Source organism: Onychomys torridus, chromosome 16 (assembly GCF_903995425.1).
Source record: "Onychomys torridus chromosome 16, mOncTor1.1, whole genome shotgun sequence".
Classification (NCBI taxonomy): Eukaryota; Metazoa; Chordata; class Mammalia; order Rodentia; family Cricetidae; genus Onychomys; species Onychomys torridus.
Genome location: NC_050458.1, coordinates 23716279 through 23729615, shown reverse-complemented (window position 1 = coordinate 23729615; position 13337 = coordinate 23716279). Strand labels below are relative to the sequence as shown.

Below are 13337 nucleotides of genomic sequence, written 5' to 3'. Positions count from 1 at the left end.
TTTTGCTTCCTACGTTCCTCAGCACTGAGTACTCTGGGACCAAGATAAGGTAAATGGCAAACTAGGAACTCAGGGAGCAAAATTTAAGGAGGCAGTACATTTCTAACGCTAACTTTATGCTTCTTAGAGTCAAGACTGAGTGTGTCCTTAAATTTTTACACCCAGGACACCTTATTTACTCTGCTATAGTCCTGATCCTGGGTAGTCACTGGACAGATTGAAAGCTGAGTCCTGCTCCTCTACATTCAGGCTGTGTGACCCTCCCTTTCCTGTTCCTTTGCTTCCTCATCTGTGAAATGGACCAATTGACAGTATCAAGGCTTGGCAAATACGTAGCATTTTCTCCTCTAAGTATTCCTGTGCTTAAGTGCCACAAAAGAAAAGGAAACATGGACAGCCAAGAGGCATAGGGGCACACGTCTATAAACTCAGCCCTAGGCAGGCAGAGGCAGGACGATCAAGAGTTTCAGACCAGTGTGAGCTACATTGTGAGTTCAATGCCAGCCTGGGCTACTCTGTCTCAAAACAAAACAAATAGAAATGAAAACACGTGTGTATGTGAAAACAAGTGTGCTCAAATGTTCACAGAGACCTTCTCAAATTCCCCCAGAAAGAAAACAACACAAATGCCAATCAGCTGGTGAAATGGGTAACAAAATGTGGCATAGCCACACAGGGAGGTACTGTTTGGTGATACAAAGGGATGAAACACTGATACACACTACATGGCAGATGAACCTCAAGTGTTCTAAGCCACATGAAACAAGCCAGACATAAAAGGTTACAGAGTATACGATTGACAAGGCATAGATCGAAGAGTCTAGAATGGTTGATCAGGGTTGGGGTGAAGCCGGGGAGGTAAGATGGAGGACAGCTGTTTATGGGTGCATGGGGTTTACTTTTTACTTTTGGGGGTGATGGAAATGTCCTAAAGCTGCTTAGTGGTGATGGCTATATGCAGTAGGTAAATATACTGAAGAGCACTATTATATGCTTCAAGTAGGCGAATTTAACATGTTACATACCTCAACAAAGCTAATTTAAAGGTTAACTTCACATTCCCTATTCCAGCAGGAAGACTGCATTCAAGGCCAACCTGGGTTACATATTGCCACTCTATGTTAACCATGTAGTAAGGCCACAAGTTGCACAGAGGGTAGAGGATGCAGAGAGTGCCCGGGACCTTACAAGTCCCAGGGGTAGATGGTGTTAGACTGCCTGCCTGGCTTCTGAAACCCTTAGACAAACATCTTCCTAGCTTGTGCTTGCTTGCTTGTCAAATGCAGAAGACGGAATGCTAATATTTCTTAGGGGTGTCAGAAGAAAGGTGTTTGGAACTGTACTCATGATGCCAGCAGGCTGAGCCATTCGGACTGTAGCAGCAGCCATGGTTCAGCACCACTGAGGGTGGACTTCCTGAGAGCAGGGACATTGATCTGTCACTCTGGCAGGTGCTCAGAGAGAGCCAGGGAAGAGGAATGGAAGTGGGGAGGAAAGGCACCAAGATGAGTCGGCTGAACAAGGAAGCAGAAAGGCCTGAAATGACTGCATCAGAGAACAAAGCAACTACCCGAGGATTGTGGGACCTGGCACTGATTTGCATAGCTTCCTGGACCTCAGTTACTCCGAGCTGGACCCTCCAATTTCTTGCTGCCTCCTTTCCCGAGACAGGGCCTTCCTATATCATGGGGTTGTCCTGGGGAGCCTGGAACTCACTCTTCAACCAAGGCTGGCTGGCCTTGAACTTGCAGTCATTCTCCTGTGCCTGCCTCCCACTGCATAAGGTTTGGCTTCTAAAGTTTCTCTTTCTAGAACATCCCTGGGTCCTGGTAATAAACTCATTTCCTCGAATATCCTTTCAATTGATTGTAGGGTATGTACTTGGAGACCCCAGTGTTCTGAAAAGTTCTAAAAGTGCCAAGGCTAGACCCTGTCCAACTGCACACTGTTAGTTGCAATATCAGTTGTTGGGATGCCCACCATTCACCCTTGAAGTGACAGTGCCCATTCCCCTTTACAGCGATCTGGCTCTTCAAAATAACCAGAAATCTTCCTGCTTTCCTAGTCTACTTGTTTCTGGCAGCAGCACCCTGCCTGCTCAGAATCAATTTTGTAACACAAAGTTCCCCCAGAAGATAGTAGACGGCAGTTCCTGAGCATCAGGAGAAGCAGAGGTCTCAGCTGGAGAGATTAGAGCATCCATTCTTGCCCAAAACCAACTCACTCTTTCTTTGAAATGTTTTGGCTGGAGGATGGCCTCCTTTCCAGCTTTCAGTTTTCAGTTCCTAGATTCCCACTATCACTCTAATGCAGAGAGAGAGAGAGAGAGAGAGAGAGAGAGAGAGAGAGAGAGAGAGAAAGGACCAAAGGTAAAAAAAAAAAAAAACCCAAACAACAAAAGCCAAGGCACACCCCAGCCCTACACACGGTACTAATGCACGCTCTCTCTCCCGACTGACAGGCCAGCCTCTGCCATCACTTGACCATCACGACACCAGGCACTGGCCTGGCAGTGTGCAGATATCCTGAAGGATCTGACTCTAGGAAAGCAGAGGTGAAGCTCAAATGAAAATAATGTCAACATGACATCCTCCACAGGCCACAGAGATTCCCTCGGGGACCCCGGGTAGGCCCAGGGGCTTGGGGGGAAGCCTGAGAAGGCTTTGTTGCAAGAGCGATTCAGCCTTGCCTTGTATTTTAAGAACAGCGGGAATGTAGTATCAACTGAAAGGAGTTTTCTGTGTGCTATTTAACTAAATGGCTCTGCAGCTGGAGAGAGCCATGGGCAGACGTGTTATGATTCAAAGGTTCCCAATTACAATGATCCTCTTTTATTGTATAAAAACAGCAACACAGCCATTCTCCCCCCCCCCCCCCCCCCCCCCCATGCTTGCTCTCTCCACCCCTGCTCCTCATTGGCTAGCAAGGCTGTGTTGTATCCTGGGGGGGGGGGGGTGGTGGCAGTTCCTCTTCAGGTCCCAACTCTGCAGCTTTTGGCTCATTGGGATTCTTTGTGTCCAGGTCAAGGAGAGCGTACAGCACCCCCGAGGAGCATCTGACACACAGTGATGCCACGAGGGTGGCAGGACTCTAAAGATTATGGGTGAAGATTAGATTCCCAGTTCTGACCATGTTCTTATAGGTACCCATTGCATGTACACACACAGGTACACATGCTGGCCCATTCCCTAAACCCCTGGAAAGCAACTAGCTAGATAGCCCTGAAGTATGTCTAACCCAAATTTTCTCTCCACACGTCATTTCAGGCTAGCCAGGAGCGTGTCTGTCCACATGCTCGAAAACCCTGAAAACAAACGGATCTGAGGAAGTGACCTGACTCTCTTACCTTCCCTGTGTGTTCCTGAGCCAGGGCTTCAGCTCTTTGAGCTGTATGTACTTCCCTGTCTCTGCAGTGGACCATACATAGCTCTCCATTCATCCCTCCTGCTTGGATTAAGGGGCGGAATAAAGGGGAAGCATTCAGTCGGGCTCACAGTAGCCACTGCTATTCTTCAGATGAACTGATTTGTGGGCTTGTGGTGTGCCTGAGTGAGCGGGCTGCTCTGCATTTGCTCACTTTCACCAGCCAGAGCTGACAAAGCTGTGGGAGTGGAGCTGGCCTACTGAGGAGTGTTTCTCTCCTGTCTTTCTCTAATACCAGTTTGAAACTATCACCTGTGTGCAGCTGATGCATGCATGCATGCATACATGCTGCCTGCTCTTTAACTTAGACTTCTTAGGCCCCCTCCACATTCTACAGATGTTTTAGAGCCCAGCAGCTGCAGCTGCAGCTGCAGGCATTGAAGCAGACCAAAGAGAAGCCGTACCCAGGACCTTCTGCTCCCAACACCCCAGCCAGGCCAGGCCATGCTGTCAACAGCTTCTGCCATTCACGAGTGGGTCCTGAGACCCCAACGGGAAGGATTCTTCACCAAAGAAAGAGCTGACGCTATTTGACCACACCAGTGTCCCCCGGGCCACAAAAATCAGTTCCTCATACCGTTTGAATGTCAAACAGTTCCCTGGGGTTTTTCCTGGTTTCCTCTATGAGATAAGTGCAACACAGGCCTGTAATGCTTCCATCCCACACCAAGCCTGAGCACCCCAAAGGCAGACCACAAACCTCTTTCTTCAAAGTTATCACTTGGGCCACACTCCTTACTATTGAACTTCCTGTAGATCAATATTACACAGATTTCATTCACTGCCGATTGCATTCTGTGTTAAATGCTATTGCTGTGAAACACTGTTGTGATTTAATCTCCAGTAACAGTCTCGTATTAGGAAGTAGGGTGTGTGGCAGGACTAAAAGGGGTATAAGGGAGGCTTTTAGTAGGTAAACTGTCCTCACTGGGGCACAGGGTGGCTGGCTCTGGCCCTGTCCTCTATTTCTTGGGGAAATTCGGGTAAATATGGATGTAATGCTATGAGGATAGCTTTGCTCCTTGGGGGGTCTCTCTCACACACACCATTGCCAATCAACCTCTCTTAAATGCACGACTACCAGCGCAGAACAGGAAACAGCTTGTAGGAGGATTTTCTTAATATCACAACCTGCTCACCGTAGGGTGGGGGCTTTATAGAAGGGCTGGGGAGGGGAGGCGGGACCACATTTCCTCGACTTATTCTCTCTCTCTTTCTTTGTTCCCCCAATTCAGAAGAAAACTGCTTTATCAATGTCACACACAACATCCATTTAAGGGTCTACCTACGGGGCATGTGAACAGCAATGTGGCCCTCAGCACTGCTCTGCTTGGGTGTGGGCCGTGATTCCACGTAGGATGTGCCCATGACTGGCACCAGACTCATCAGGATTTTCACTGTTATGGCCACTCAGATTTGCCGCAGAGTAAGTGCCAGTGTTCTGGGAAGAGGGCTGGTATGAGGAAAGCACAATGAGATGTGCCAGGGCAGAGGCAAGGGTCCCTGGTGGATAATTAACACTGAGTGTGTTAATTACAAGGACACAAGGAAGTCATTTCCTAGAGGTGGTTGCAGTGACCATGATGGTGATGATGGTTTGCTGAGTACAGTATGTGCCAGGGGCAGTGTTATTATACACATTATATAATACACATATTACAGACATTACATATTATTATTATTATATACATTATATATAATATATTCTCTTTTATAGACTTTTTAAGCTCCCTGATAATTCATATGGCAGCTATAAGTGATTCTGCTTTAAAGCAGACATCAAGGTTCAGAGAGTCAAGTAACTTCCCAAAGGCATAAGGCTACTAGCGTTTGAACAAAAGGAATCAGAGAGCTTGGCTCTTGCTGGGGGAGTCCTGCATGTGGGAGCTGATACAGCTCTGAGGCCCACTCCTGCTACCTTCTTGATTTAAAGCAGTGCAGGGGGAGGGCCAAGGCCAAGGCGAGAGGCAGAGCTGTGGCTAGGACCCAGGAATCCCAGAGGCCAGGAAGAAGTAGCTGGCAAAGAGGTCCCCTGTCCAGCTGCTTCTGCTCCGCAAACTGAACCACAGTGAAAAGAGGGCTGCTCACCTCCTGGGACAGCTGAACTACCTCAAAAGAACTTTGTATGACTGGTTTCTGCGGGGTGTGTGTGTGTGTGTGTAGGCCAGAGGGCAGTGTTGGGCATCTACCTCAGTCACTCTTCAATTTATTTTTGAGACACAATCTCTCACAGAATCCAGACTCACTGATTGAGCTAGACTGTCTGGCCAGGGAGTTCTGTGAACTCTTCTGTCTTTCTCTTCAGTCCAGGGGCTTAATTTTAGATTTTTATTGTCAGGATCTAAAGACTCTCTCTCCTTCCCCCTTACCTCTTCATTATATTCTGTCATCTTTTTTCCCTGAGACAACACTGGCCCCTGTCTGAAAATGTCCTTGATCTCATTTGATGTCAAGTGAGAACCAAGCAAGGTTGTCTGTACCAGGAACACTGATAGCCTTTGTCTAACTTTCCTTAAGTACATGACAGTCCCTACTCAGAATGCAGCCATGGCGCCTACAGTGAGTGAAATCTGACATCATTTCCTGTACGACTTTCCCTGTATCCCTTTCTCCACTTCCTAGGCTGCAGACAGTTTCCAGGACCACCCAAATACCTGTCTTCCATTTCTTATCTGAGAAATCGCTCTACCTGCTATTTCAACAGCTATTCCCATCTACCCCCTTACAAGCAGAACTCCATCATGTTCATGGCAGTAATGTGCCTGACTAAAAATACTTGATCATCTCTCTCTGGCACGTTTGGGTCACCACATAGCCAAGCTCTGATTGGGGCCTGGAGACGCAAGAGTCTCCTTAAACCTCAGGCCCTAAGACCCACATGATAAGGATGGCAAAATGAAAAGACACAGTTCGGGTTCCCAACGATATAGCTGAGACACCATCCCAACCCCACAAACATGTCCCAGCTGGATAAATCCCATGGCCTTCAGAGTTTCTGTTGCCAGCAGCTGAATCAATGCTGTCCTAGGCATCCTCACCCAGGCTTTGTTCCTTCTCATGCATGGGTCATTTTAGAAGCCATCCCCTCCAGGAGATTCCCCACGAGCCCCTCAGAGCCGCACAATCACACCCTCCCTTGTGCATTCACAATAGTTGCTTTCCTCAATTATTGCACTTACTTAATTCTGCTTGATTGGGCCTAATGAGTACCCCTACTGTCTGTTCAAACTCCTAGAGGGTAGGGGGTCTTTATCCTACCAGCATCTCCATTAGCGTGGAGCAAAGCTTTGTGCTGAGCCCCGGGGGCTCTGCCCCCCCCCCCCCAATCGGCACAACGTCTGGTGCCGTGCCCTGCACTGTAGCAGTGGGAATCCCCGTGGTGTGGGTGCTGACACTCTCGACTCATGAGATGTTTGGTCTAGTAGTTGGTCAACACTCGAGCTGACCTCTCTAGGCCTGCACTTCTTCATCTCTAGAGAATGAGAGCCGCTCTATCTCCTGGCTGTCATGAAGACAAAATAGTCTAATCATAAGCACTTAGGAGAGTGCCTGGCATACAAAAATGTTTAACGACTGTGGGCTTAGCTTACTAGTAGCCGGGAACGTGATAGTTGCTGAACGAATAAATACATCAACACGTAGTCGCCAAATAAATGGAGAAACAAATGAAATCCAGATGAATCCCTGAGTGGAGACCCGGGGCAGTAGTTCTTGATCTCAGTCTTGCCTGCCCTTGACCCTTTGATTTGTCATCATAATGACCTCCTGCATCAGAGATGAATGCTGTGAAATCAGCCAGGCCTCCAATACAGACTGCATTGCACCCTGTGGGTCGGCTAAGGTTCTCCACCTCTGTGAGTGCTCTACCTCTGTGCGCCCTCCGTTTCCTCAACTAGTATCTGAAGACAATAATAGCTGTTGGCTTGTGGGTTAATGGCAAGGATTACATGATAAAGCATGGCCATTCAGCAGGCCTAGATACTGTAACAGCAAGTATTTGCAACACTTACAAAAAAAACCAACATGATTTTTTTTTTTTTTTTCATTGTTGTTAAAGGCACGGTGTCCCAGTAACCACCAAGGCCTGATGGACTGGGATGCCATCACCATTGGGCAAGCCAAGATCCTCTGTTTTCAACTTGGGAATCCAATGCTGTATATGTGTATATGATTTTTTCCCTCTCTCTTTAAATGATAAGTCACTGGTTTGCCCTAAAACTTTGGCCTTCTGAATTTTCCCCTTAAGTGCCATTATCTGCAGGTGGATCCTTAGCTTACAACAAACCCTTCCAGAAAGCAAGGTACAAGTTCACAGAACAGTGATGGAGCTGAATATTTACACAGTAACAATATTTCCACACACCACAGGCCTGATTACTGTCAGGGACACATTTTAATCTTATTCTTAGATTTCCCCCGGCCTTAAAAGAACACGTGTAAACAAACAGCTTTATGTAACTTTCACTTTAAACTTAAACCTTTATGTTGGTCCCACGGAACCACTTGACGGCTCCATTAGTCTATTTTTACTATCAAACAGGCCATTTAACACGATATTTATTCCACTTGGCCGTCATCCAAATGCTTTTTGACATTACTGCCCTGGGCCTGAACTGCTTAGATTCGAGGCCCTTATAAACAGAAAATCACCTTTTGACTTAAGTCTCTGAGCGCTCAGACTCCCACCCTCTTCACTTCCGTGGCGTTAATTTCTGCTCTACTCTAGAGAAAGCCAGCACTATAGAGAGTGTTTTAAGAGGCTTGTTATGGGAAGTCCAAGCCGCTTAGGGGTCACATGGAAGCATTCTTGTCTCCCAAGTCCTGCTTCAACACAGGACTGTACTCAGATCTAAGGAGCTGCTCACTTCCAGAAAGATCTTCAGAGAGCAGCAAATGGAGAACTCGGTGGGGGTGGGGGGTGGGGGGACTCTAAAAGACAGTGATGCCTGGGGCCTCAGCCGAGCTGGGACTCTGAACTGGGAGGGGTGCTCCCTCCTCCTCCCCGCCCCCAACAAAAGGCCATCGCGGAACACTGGAACCCACTGGCTTTGAAGCCAATCAGTCAGGTGGAAGCCTGGGCAAATCACGACTTGGCTACCGAGACAGGTCTCCCCCACCCACCCTGTTTGATAAGCCCTCCTCATCTTCCTCCACCGCCTCCCGAGCTCAGCACAGCTAGGAGGCCAAAGGGACGGTTCCTGTGATGCTCCTGCTTTCCAACTTTCCGAGCTTCTCGGGTCTTCGCAGCCTCCTGCAAAGCTGCTGGGGAAAGGGCAAGTTTGCAAAGCCCTGGATCCTAAGTCCTGGGGAAGCCACAAAGACGCTCCAACGCCAGCAATGATTAACCTCTTGTGGGACAGACTGGAAAACGCCACGGCCACTCAGGCGGGAGACGCGGGCTCGGGCTGGTGTCCAGGCGGGCCGGGGACAGCACGGGCCCCCGGTGACCGCGCGCCCCACGCATCCCCCTCCCCGCGCACCTGAGCCGGGCGTGGGCACAGCGCCGCGCTCAGGCCCTGCCCGCAGGTCGCTCGTCCGCCGCCCGCGCCGCGCCGCGCGCCGGCCGCCTGCAGCCACCGGGAGCGGCGCGAGGAGAGGCAGCCTCAACACGGCGTCATGCTTCCTGCCACCACATTACGGCGAATCGTCACCGGGAGAGGAGAGAAGAGGGGAGAGCGGGGGAGGGAGGGGAGCAGCTCCACGCAGCCCCCAGGCTGCCAAAAAAGCGCCGAGACGGGTCCACGTCCCGGTGGAGTCCCCGCGGGACCTGCCCCGTTCGCACAATGCGCCGCAGTTTGGCCAAGAAGGCAGGGAGCCGGCCACAAAATAAATAAATAAAAACCAGAGTCGGGTCTACGTAACGCCCTGTCGAAAGCGGACGCCATATTTTTTTGTGGCTTATGTCGACATAGGGAAACGTAGACATGTTTTCCTCCTCCTCCTCGGTCTGGCTTCCATTTATCCAAACTTATAATCAAAACTATTTCATAAAAAAAAAAATCTCCGTTCTCCCCTCACCCCTCGCCCCGTCTCCGCGGATTTCCTCCCACCCGAAAAAAAAAAAAAAAGCCTGCACACCCCCCTCCCGCGCACCCCCATCCCTAAGCCGGCCAAGTCCCATTAACAACACGTTTTCGGGAGCCGCGGCGGCGGTGGGAAAGTTGGGTTGGAGTAGCGGGCGCCCGGCGTGTCGGGCTCCGGGCTGGCGGTGCCCGCTGCGGGTGCTCCGCGCCGGGGCGAAGTTTCTTACCTGCGCCGGGGTTGGGAACGCGGGGACCCGGGCTGGGAACGCGGAGACGAGGCACGGGCGTTCCAAAATGGAACTCTGCTGGCTCCCCCCACCCACTCCCCACTCCCCACCCGGCGCCCGACTCGGGCTCCGTGGGAAAGAGGTGGTGGTGGTGGTGGGGAAAGCCAGCCTGGCAGACAGACAGACAGACAGAAAAGGCCCCCGTACGGAGAACGGTTGGCCGAAATTTTTAAAAGGGGGGGAAAAAGAAAAAGAAAAGAAAAAAAAAAAGAAAAAAGAAAAAAAAAAGGGGGAAAAATGCCTCGATCAGTGGGGAATCTACGCCAAAACCCACATGATCTGTAACGTCAGCATGCGTATTTGCATACGATACCACCACCGGAGCTGCCACCCCGGCTCGGGTTCCGCAGAAAGTTACAAAGTGAAATTCAGGCCCCTCGGCAGACTCCGGCAAAATGTCATTTTTAGGAGGGAGCTGCGGGTGGGGGGGAAGTTGTCCCTAAAGGCTCTGATGAGTGGCCAAACGGGAGCGGGGGTGGGCAGTAAATGAACTTAAAAGTCCGAGTCCAGTAACGGACTCGATGGAATTTTTGCGGGAAGAGGTGGGGGAAGGCGCAAGCGAGATCACTGAATATTGAGCACAACCCGGCCGGCGCGCGGCCGCGGCCAAACCCTCCCGGTGCAATACCCATTTTCTTTATGAAAAGTTCAAGGTGTCACTGATGAGCTCAACAAACTGTTGATCCTCACCACGTGGAGTGGCGGATCGTGGGACCGCAGGGCGCTAGGGCTTGCCCGGCGCCAGCAACACCCGGGACTCCGCGTCCTCCTGCAGTGCGTGGGGGCAGAACGCGGGTGGGGGCCTCACGCGCCCTGGACTCTGCCTGCTCTTTCGCCCGACTTCCGGCTCCAGGAAATAATAACATACTTAAAAACTTTTTTTTTTTTTTTTTTAAATAAAGCAAGATGCATTTTCCTCCCGGAATAGCAACGAGAGGGCTTGGGAGTAGGGCGGGGAAGAAGGCGCCCCCACTTATATAACCACTCGAAGTCAGATCACTTTTGTTGGGGATTTCCGCTCGCGCCTGGGCTCAGTCTGGTTAAAGATCTTCAAACTTTTTCTCTCCAAACCCATAAACAAACAGACTCCGGGGGAGCTGACTTAAACTTGTCTAGCCCAAGTTCGCAGGGATTCTCAAACTCAGAGAAAATGCACACGCCTGCAGCGCGCACTCTGGAGTCCTTCGGAAGTGAGACCGGTCACTTTCCGAGCTGGGACAGCCCGGTTCCCGGCGGGAGGGGTCTCCAATCTGCGCTTCAGAGCACCCGGGGGTGGTGTGTGTGTGTGTGTGTGTGTGTGTGTGTGTGTGTGTGTGTGTGTGTGTATGTGTCCTTTCTCTGCAGCCTTGGGAACCGTGAACTTGCGACCCGGTTGCTGTGCTGCGGCCACCGTGCAAGGTTAAAACGCTTTAAGGGAGCATCTGAGGGACGCCGGGGGGACCTCCCGCAGCAACCTGCCTGCGCAGCGCATTCCTGCCCTCAAGGACCCTGTGTCCCTTTCACAGGCTCGTGGGCGCTTGGGAATTTCTTGGGCGTGGGCGAGGAGGCCGAGCTCTGGGAACCCAAATTTGACACTAAGAGTTATTCGAGGAAAAAGAGGGCTTGGGGGCCTGGAGCCTGGGGAGTCGCCTGCCTCCCACCCTGCGGATTAGCAGGCGCGCCGCGTCGGGGTTTCCCAGCCAGCTATGCTCCGGGGAATTAGAACGAGCTCTAGCGGCCGCTTGCGACTCCGCTCGGGGCGTCAGGACTGCAACAGGTGGCGGTGTGCTGCGGGGTAGCCAAGGCGACGACCCAGTCTAGAGTGGAAGACTGGCTTTGGGGGCTGATGGGTGGCCACGACTCTGGGGAACCTCTTTTGGCATTTTACTTTCGTAGACTGCAAAGAAGGAAGTAGTTAAAAAAATTAAGGTCGTCCCCAGGGCTCCCATTTCTCTGATAACCTTTGTTTTTTCGGGAGTTTGTCCTATTTAAGATTAAATTAGCGCACATGCAAACATTTTTTAGTGGCTTGCCAGCTTTGGTTGGGTTATTGCTGACTGGGGCGGAGGGAGGGGGCGTTGCTCCCCCCCCCCCCAGTTAAGTAAAAAGCCCCCCAACCGGAATCCTGGCTGCGGACTGGCTTTCCTGCTCCCTCTCCCACTAGGGAGACAAAATCCTCTTGGTTCTTAACAGGATTCCGCTCGGAGCTTTGTTGGTAACTATAATCCGGATCATGCCCTGTCTTTCCCAGACTCATCTGATACCTGTGATCTGAGTCCTGTCAATTTGCATCCAACACCAGAATTTGGGGTTGTTGTCTGAGCTGGGTCATCTTCATCCACTTGACACAAACTAGGATCCCCTAAGGAGAGAGAATTTCAATCGAAGAATTACCAGATTGGCCTGTGGGCACACCTACAGGGCATTATCTTGATGGACATGGGAGGGGCCAGCCCACTGTGTAAGGGGCGACTCCTGGTCTAGTGCTCCTTCGCTCCTCAAGAAAGCAAGACCACAAGCAGCTTCCTTGATGGCCTCTGCTTCAGTTTCTGTTTCCAGTGTCACGCCTTGAGTTTCCGCCTTCCCTTCCCTTGATGATGAACTGTAACCTATAAGCCAAACAGACCCCAGACCCTTTAATCCCTCAACTTGCTTTTGATCATGGCGCCTACCATCACAGCAAGAACAGTAACTAGGACACTGGCTTTTCTTCCTAAATTAGGCTGTGCCAGAATAATGAAAGCACAAACAAACAGACAAACACTAAAACTGTCACCAGCTCAACAGTTTTTTACATCACTTATCTTGTTATGCCCTTCCAGGTCATTTTACCAACACCCCCAGTCCTTTAAAATTAGGTATACTTTGCAGGCTGTTTCCATGGAAATTGCCTAAACCTTAAGGAAGCAATTCCTATTTTGAGGCTTCACTTCCTCTTGATGAGCAATTACTTAGGAAGCTCCTCTATAAGGCAGGCTTCCGTTGCCACCCGCTCCTGGCTGGGTAACAGGTTGTATACAGCATGGGGAGAGCCAGAGTGAGGAAACCAGTGACCCTGGAAGGATCTTCAGGGCACACATCTCAGAGACACGAGAAGGTGACGGCTTCTGTGCTGCAATGTCTTCAGATGGCTCAGTTTTTAACATGCACTGGACTCTCATTATCAAAAAACCAAAACAAACAGCAAAAGAAGGTTGGGATGATGGGTCAGTGTTTCAGAGAACACAGAGGGTGGAACTGAGTCCCTAGTACCCACATCAGGCGGTTGACAACTGCCTGTAACTACTGCAGGAGATGTGTTCTGCTCATTTAGCTTCTTTGATGTGTGAGCGCCGCGTGCGCGCGCACACACACACACACACACACACACACACACACCAAAGAACAAATAAAAGGAGGGTGACTTGTGTTAAATGCTACAATCCTATTTTGTTTCTATGTGGATGGGTAGACTTCAGGAGTGTTGAAACCAATATTATAAGGGTGATGTTTACTAGGTGCTTTGTATGTGTATGCTAATCACTACTTAATCTTTACAATAACCCTGTGCTCAAGATGTTTTGTCTCAGACTTCCTCTAGACTTAAAAAAAAAATCACTGAGGACCCCCACACAACTTGTATTTA

General features: G+C 50.2%; 1 protein-coding gene across 1 annotated transcript in view; it reads right to left on the bottom strand.

Moving 5' to 3' along the window:
- Zhx2 (zinc fingers and homeoboxes 2) overlaps positions 1 to 10071 on the bottom strand; it is a 153751-nt gene extending 143680 nt beyond the window's left edge. The window contains exon 1 of the mRNA XM_036208657.1: positions 9674 to 10071. The gene's annotated coding sequence lies outside the window, so the exon portion shown is untranslated. The remainder of the gene's footprint in view (positions 1 to 9673) is intronic.
- Positions 10072 to 13337: the final 3266 nt, after the last annotated feature.